This window comes from Orycteropus afer, unplaced genomic scaffold, assembly GCF_000298275.1.
Source record: "Orycteropus afer afer isolate SDZICR_OR568_19922 unplaced genomic scaffold, OryAfe1.0 scaffold00132, whole genome shotgun sequence".
Lineage (NCBI taxonomy): Eukaryota > Metazoa > Chordata > Mammalia > Tubulidentata > Orycteropodidae > Orycteropus > Orycteropus afer.
This window is the reverse complement of record NW_006921719.1, coordinates 5,623,818-5,631,762: the sequence shown is the minus strand read 5'-3', so window position 1 is coordinate 5,631,762 and position 7,945 is coordinate 5,623,818. Positions and strand designations below refer to the sequence as shown.

Here is a 7,945-nt window from a genome sequence, read left to right as displayed (position 1 = left end):
TAATGACAGACACACAGACCAACAGAATAGAACTGAGAACCGAGAAATAGATGCATCAATCTATGGGTCAGCTGATCTTTTGACAAAGGGCCGAAATCCATTAAATGGGGGAAGAGAATGTTTGTTTAATAAATGGTGCTAGCAAAACTGGATATCCATTTGCAGAAAAATGAAACAGGATCTGTAACCTCACACCACACACAAAAACTAACTCCAGATGGATCAAAGACTTAAATGTGAAACCTAAAACTATAGAGTTCCTCAAGGAAAAACTAGGGGCAAATTTAGAGGCCGTAATATACGGTATAAAGAGACTATCAAGCATAACCCAAAACGCACAAACAGCAGAAAGACAAACTAGATGAATGAGACCTTCTAAAAATTAAATATTTATGTGCTTCCAAAGATTTCTCCAAAAGAGTCAAAAGAGAACCTACTGATTGGGAAAAAATATTTGGCAATGACACATCTGACAAGGGACTTATCTCTAGAATTTATAGAAAACCCCAATACCCAACACCTCTATAACAACAAAAAAAATTAACATTCCAATTAAAAAATGGGCAGAAGACATGAAATATCAAATATCTCTTCATCAAAGAGAATATTCAGGTGGCCAACAAACATACAAAGAAATGCTCACAATCATCAGCCATTAGAGAGATACAAAACAAAACAAGAAGAAGATACCATCTTGTCCCAGCATTAGTAGCAAAATTCAACAAGGCAGAAAGTAACAAATGCTGGCAAGGATGTGGAGAGATTGGGACTCTCATACACTGCTGGTGGGACTGTCAAATGACACAACCAGTGTGGAAAGCTTTATGGCGATTCCTTAAAAAGTTGGAATTAGAAATACCATTTGATCCAGCCATTCCATTACTAAGTATATATCCTAAAGAAGTGAGAGCCAGAACAAGAACAGATATATGCACACACACGTTAATCATAGCACTACTTACAATAGCCAAAAGATGGAAACAACCTAAGAGTCCATCAATAGCAGAATGAGTAACCAATGGTACATACCCACAACAGAATACTATGCAATCCTAAAAAAATAACACAGACCTGCAAAGCACCATGTAACATGGATGAACTTGGAGGATATTATGCTGAGTGAAATAAGTCAATCACAGAAAGACAAATACTGTATTAGTCCATAATTTTAAAAATCAAGGAAAGGTTTATCCATGAAACTGAATTCCCAGGTGTACAGTCAAGTCAACAAGGGCAAAGTTGTAGTCACTTCTTGGTCACTGCCAGCTACCCAGAGGGAGTGAGCAGTTGAACCTGTGGGCTCGGGACCATAGTCACAGGGGACATCAAGCTCAATTGGCATAACATACTACACAAAGCATTGTTCCACCTCCTACTTTGGCGAGTAGCGACTGGGATCTTAAAAGCCTGCAAGCAGCCATCTAGATAGAACAATGGGTCTCTCCTCGTCCAGAGCAAAGAAAAATGAAGAAAACCAAAGATTTACGGAAAGTATTAGTCCTAGCGACTAATCACCATGTGTGCATAATCCACAGCCTGCACGACTATGAGACCAGGAGAACTAGACAGTGCCTGGCTACCAATGTCAACCACTCGGAGGGGGAATCTATGTAGGAGACCCTGGATAGAGAGGGAGAACAATGTGGAACAAAACTCAAAAGCATTTGGGGAAAAAAAAAAGGTGGGAGGGGGGGACCAGGTTTGCTGGTCTGATAGAGCCTGGTGGAACCACTGAGACTATGGCCCCTAGCTGCCCTTCAGGTGGAATTGAACCCACACCTGTGGCTTCCAGCCAAACAAAAGACAGGCACATGAGCTGAACATTTACATGATACACTCCTTGGAGAGAATAATCACTGAAGAATAGAAGGGCTGTGTATGCACAGGAGACAGCTCAGGAGGCAGGAATGCATGGGAGGGAAGGACACAGGGAAGAGCTAACTATGGAGAAGTGGGAGGGAGGCTGTTGCATTGTGGAAAATTGCAGTCAATGTCATGAGACAAAGTGAATGCGAGCTGCTGTACGGAAAGTGAATTTGCTCTGTAAACTTTCACCCAAATCACAGTTTAAAAAAATAAAATAAAAATCAGGGGGGAGACAGTTATGGGTTTCATATTTATTGTCATTATTAAAAAAAAAAAAGAAAATACATGTTAAAACCATAATAGGGATATAACTGCACACTCACCATAATGGTTAAAATGAAAATGATAGACAATACCAGTTGCTGATGAGGATATGGTACTGCCTACACCCATCATACACTGCTGAAGAATGTAAACCTGATCCAACCACTGTGAAAACTGTGTGACAGTTGAACATGTGACTAAACGATTCCTCTCCTAGGAGTATACCTAAGAGAAATTAAGTACATAGGTACACCAAAGACATGTTCATAGAAGCTACTACTATTTTCATAATGGCCCCACACTAGTAACTACCCAAGTATCTATTAACAGTAGAATGAATAAACATTTGTATAATTACACTACAGAATACTGCACAACTACAGGAATCAGTAAGTCAGAACTACTGACTGCAATATGGATGAATCTTATAGCTAAAGAACACATATCTATTATTCCACTTATGTATGTTCAAAAACAGACTAATCTATGTACTTAGAAGTCAACATGGTGATTGATCTCAGGGAGTTAGACACTGGAAAGGTTACAAGAGGACTTCTGGGCTATTATCAATTTTTGTTTATAGATACATGAGTGGTTATACAAAATGTGCTCAGCATGTGAAAATTCACTGATTTGTGTATTCTTCTGTATGTATGTTACACTTCAATAAAAAGTTAAATCTTTATCATTTAACTGTTAAAGCCATATATTAATGTTCTACGAAAAAAATTTTGTGGGAAGCAGGAGTCCTGAAAGAAATTTCAATAAAATCTAATAGAATGTATTAAACTTTGTTTCACAACAGCTTTTCAGATAATTTAGTGGTAATACTGCTTGTAATCCTACAGAATAAAAAAAGGAAACCATTTCAGTCAGAAATCCAATACAGGAAATACAACTATACAATTCTTCGGTCTTAAATTAAAAGTCGAGAGTCCACTTCGACCTGGGTGCTGGTTACATGGTTGTGTTCAGTTTGTGAAAATCTGAACTCTTCACTTAGGATATAAATGTTTCTTTATGTATATATAACTATTTGAGAAGTCTCATCCCAGTGAGTTACTATGAAACTTCTTTCCTCCAGTCACTCCCTCATCCATGTTATTCATATATATATGTTTATATATCTGTATATTATACATTTATATACACATACAAATTTACATAATATATAAACATAATTATATAAACGTGTATAATAAATTCATATATATATGAAATCTCCTTATCTACTTAGTAGTTAAGACGTCCCTTAATGACATCTTTCTAGTTTTTAAACTTCAGTCACTATTAATAAATCCAGTTCATTAACACTTTAACTGCATGTCCAGTTTACAATTTATTTTCTTTTTCCCCACAGTTCAATAGATTTGTATGTTAAAGCATTAAAAAGCAGAGAAAAATTCCTCTAGGTGGCATTCCTCTCACGAGGAGTGTGTACATCCTCACTATACAGCTACTTGGCTAAGACAATCCAGCTCTGGGCTGACCTCTCAGTACCATCTCAGCTCCTTCCACCCCTCACTCAGCAAAGGCCACCTTGGTAGAGTACTAGCCAAATAGCAGGTCCTTTCTGCAAAACCCTCTTGGAACCACTCAAAAGCTGTTTTATCCAAGACAGTAGCCATTAGTAACATGTGACTACTGACGCTTAAAATGTTACTAGTCAGAATTAAGATGTGTTATAAAATACACACCAGATTTCAAAGTCTTATTACTAAAACTGTCTTATTAATAATATTTTTGATTATATGTTAACTTGGTAATATTTTGAATGTGTCAGATTAAATAAAGTATTAATTTCATCTGTTTCTTTTTCCTTTCTTAATGTGGCTATCAGAAAATTTCAAATAACATGTGGCTCACATTATATTTCTGTATGTTAACCGTCCTGTTACATTTGACTTAACCTTTTTTATTCTATCTTCGTGTATATTAAAAAATAGATTTCTATATTCCTATCAAAGGCAATCTTCACCCAGAGAGGTATCTGATCTACAAAGTAAATGACTTAAGGGGCAAATCTTGACTCAAGGTTTTGTGTTACAGATTTCATAAAGCAACAGCTCTGTATACAAGCCTAGTGCAGCCAAGTTTTCAAACCTAAATTACCTGGCAAATGCTCATGAATTCTTCGATTTATAGGTGTAGTGCAGACTCTACTGAAATCCAGAGAATTATCCAATATGCCATTTATCCTTCGAAAGATACTGGCATTGCTACACGTGGAGAGCGCAGGTGCTTCCTGGTTGTCCCAGCAATCTTTGATTCCTGCCGTTTCTTCTTCCTAGACACAGAAAAAGGTATTTAGGTTTTCTACACCACTCCTCAGAAAGAAGGTTGGGCAATCCTACTTCTGTAGTGCTACTGCCTCGGAAACCCAAGGAGGGGTCACTATGAGTTGGGGCCAACTCGACAGCACGTAACAACACTCCTTTATGATAAATACATAAATTTGGGCACGTCTTTTCTCCCCACCTAACACCATGTTTTAGAGAATAACAAGAACTTGGGTTTTTGCGTATACATTAAAATACTTAACGAGTGTTTACTATGAGCAAGGGACCCTGAGAAAGCCTTAAGAGGGAAAAACAATAAAATACTAAGCTACTACCTCAGTAACCTCATCAACTGGGATACATACAGCAATCAGTATGGCAGGTAAAAGCAGCATGAGGTTTAACAACCAGACTGACTTGGGTCCAAATGTTGGTTCTGATGGTATATTCACACAATGAAACATTATTTGGCAATAAAAAGGAATACTAGGACATGGATAAACCTCAAAAACATGATTCTAAGAAGCCAGTCACAAAAGGCTCCATGTTATATGCACCTATTAAATAAAATAAGGAACTCTGGTGGTGTAGTGCCTCAGGCATTTGACTGCTAACCAGAAGGTTAGTGGTTCAAACCCACCAGCCACTGTGGAAGGAAGCCTGGCAATCTACTTCTACAAAGATTTACCACCTCAGAAACCCAAAGGGGGTCACTATAAGTTGGAATCGAATCAATGTCAGTGGGTTTGGTTTTATTAAATAAAATAGGCAAATCTAATGTAGATTAATGGTGGGAAGGACTTAGGGAAAGGGGAAGCTGTAGGATGGTGGCTAGTAGGTACGAGGTTTCTGTTAAAGATAAAAATATTCAGAAATTCTATTATGGCCATGGTTGTACAACTCTGTACATGTACTAAAAACTACTAAATTACTGAGAGGTAAACTTTATAGCATGTAAACTCTATGCCATTCAATAAAGTTGTTAGAAAGTCTTAGTTTTGCCTTTTATTGGCTGTGATGTCAGATAAATACTTAGCAGCTCAACACTCCAGTTTCACCATTTGTGAAATGGGAAAAAGTATATATAACACTGCTTTGTTTTTTTACTTTTTTATTGTGATTTGTGTGAAAGTTTACAGAGCAAATTCCATTCGATAGTTCACACACATTTTGTTTCATGGCATTGATTGCAATCCCAAGATAACAGCTCTTTTCCCACTTCCTCCAAGGTTACCTTCTCCCTGTCCCCTTCTTTCCTATGCATTCCTGCCTTATGATCTTTATTTCTGCGCAAATGCTGCCCTTTCTATCTCTTAAGATTGATTGTTCTAAAGAAAATGTGCCTGGTATAACTGTTCACCTCGTAAGCCTGTTGCTTCACTGAAAGTTGAGCCTCGAAAGTGAGTTCAATTTCAGGCCTGAAGGGTGATTAAGTGCCTCAGTCTTGGAGTTTCACCAGTCTCTATGAGACCAATAAACCTAGTCTTTGAGTTTTGTTCCACATCTTCTTCCCACTCTATCCAGGATCTCCAATTTTCATCCCTTTCAGAGTGGTTGGCAGTGGGAGCCAGGCACCATCTAGTCCTTCTGGTCTCAGGGTCATGTAGGCTGACTTTGACATGGTCACTAGCTCCTTGGACTAATTGTTTCCATGCATCTTTAATTTTCTTCACATTTCTTTGATCTAAATGATGAGACATCAATAGATGCATCTCAGATGGCCACTTACAAGCTTTAAGAACCCAGCTACTATTCACCTAAGTAGGATGTAGAACAATGTTTTTGTGTACTCTATTATGCCAATTGAGCTTGATGTCCCCCATGACTATGGTTGCAAGCCCACAGGCCCAGTGACTCACTGCCTCAAGATGTTTGGTTGTGGTTAAGAAATTATCCTAACTCTGCCCCCTGTAAATGCTATTGTATACATGGAAGTTTTTATAGTACATAGAAATACATATATAGAAATTTCATCTGCTGAATCTATATACAGTCATGGGGTATGGTCCCATATACGTACCCATACCTGATTATCCTATCTACCTATGCATCCACTCACAGATTAATGTTTGTTATTGCTGATAATTCAGTATTGCATACACAGTAGTGTTTCCCTTTGTTTTCTGTACCTCTTGTACACCTCTCCGTGTCTTCCTTTTCCTTAGTGATACTATGCTGCCCACCTGCTTTTGGTACATTGTCTTTCCCTTCACCCATATCAATACATGTCTCTTAGTTAGCTGGCAATTTTCCCTCTGTTTCCCTCCCATCCCTGTAACCATCAAAGAATGTTTCTTTCTGTATGTAAACCCACCCTTGACTTTTTATAATAATAGACTCATACAGTATTTGTCCTTCTGTGATTGATTTACTTCACTGAGCATGTCTTCCAACTTCATCCATGTTATGACGCATTTCAGAGATTCTTCATTATTCTTTAATGTTGCATAGTATTCCATTGTATTTAAGTACCATAGTTTGGTTATCCATTTACCCACTGATAAGACACTTAAGCTGTTGCCATCTCTTTGCTACTATGAATAGTGCTGCAATAAACATGGGTGTGCATACATCTATCTGTGTCCTGGCTCTTCCTTCTTTAGGATATACACCTAGCAGTGGACTGCTAACCAGAAGGCTGGTGGTTCAAATCCGCCAGCCACTCCTCAGAAGGAAGGTTGGGCAATCTACTTCCATAGTGATACTGCTTTGGAAACCCATGGAGGGGTCGATATGATTCGGGTCTGACTCAACGGCAAACCACACACACACACACACACACACACAAGTGGAATTGCTGGATCAAATGGTGTTTCTATTTCCAACATTAAAAAAAAAAAAAAAGTGCCATACTGTTTTCCACATTGGTTGCCCCATTTTATAGTACCATAAGCACCACGTCAGAGTTCCCATCTCTCCACATTCTCACGAGTATTTGTTTTCTGTCTTGTTGCACTTGGCTATTATTATTGCTGAGGTGATATGATACCTCGTTACTGTTTTGATTTGCATCTCTTTAATGGCTAATGATCATGAGCATTTCCTCATGTGTTTGTTGACTGCCTGAATATTTTCTTTGGTGAAGTGTCTGTTCATATCCTCTGCCCATTTTTAAATTAGATTGTCCTTTTGATGTTGAAGTTTTCTATCAATTTTAGAAGTAAGTCTCTTGTCGGGTATGTCATTGCCAAGTATTTTTTCCCCAATCTGTAGATTCTCTTTTTACTCTTTTGGAGAAGTCTTCTGACACTCCTAAGAATTTAATTTTTAGAAGGCCCCTGTCATCTAATGTATCTTCTGCTGGTTTTACATTTTGGGTTATATTTGTTAGTCTATTTATACCATAAATTAGGGTCCTTAAGTTTGCCTATTTTTTATTTGATGATCTTTATATCAAGGTTTTAAATTTAGGTATTTGATCCATTTTTAGTTTTTTTTTTTTTTAATTTTATTTTGATTTGGGTGAAGATTTACAGAGTAAATTCACTTTTCATACAGCATTTCACATATACTTTGTCTCATGTCATTGACCAAAA

At 37.6% G+C, this 7,945-nt stretch overlaps 1 protein-coding gene across 1 annotated transcript in view; it reads right to left on the bottom strand.

The window, feature by feature from the left end:
• Positions 1 to 4,393, bottom strand: part of CPEB1 (cytoplasmic polyadenylation element binding protein 1) — a 96,576-nt gene extending 92,183 nt beyond the window's left edge. The window contains exon 1 of the mRNA XM_007945119.2: positions 4,243 to 4,393. The gene's annotated coding sequence lies outside the window, so the exon portion shown is untranslated. The remainder of the gene's footprint in view (positions 1 to 4,242) is intronic.
• Positions 4,394 to 7,945: the final 3,552 nt, after the last annotated feature.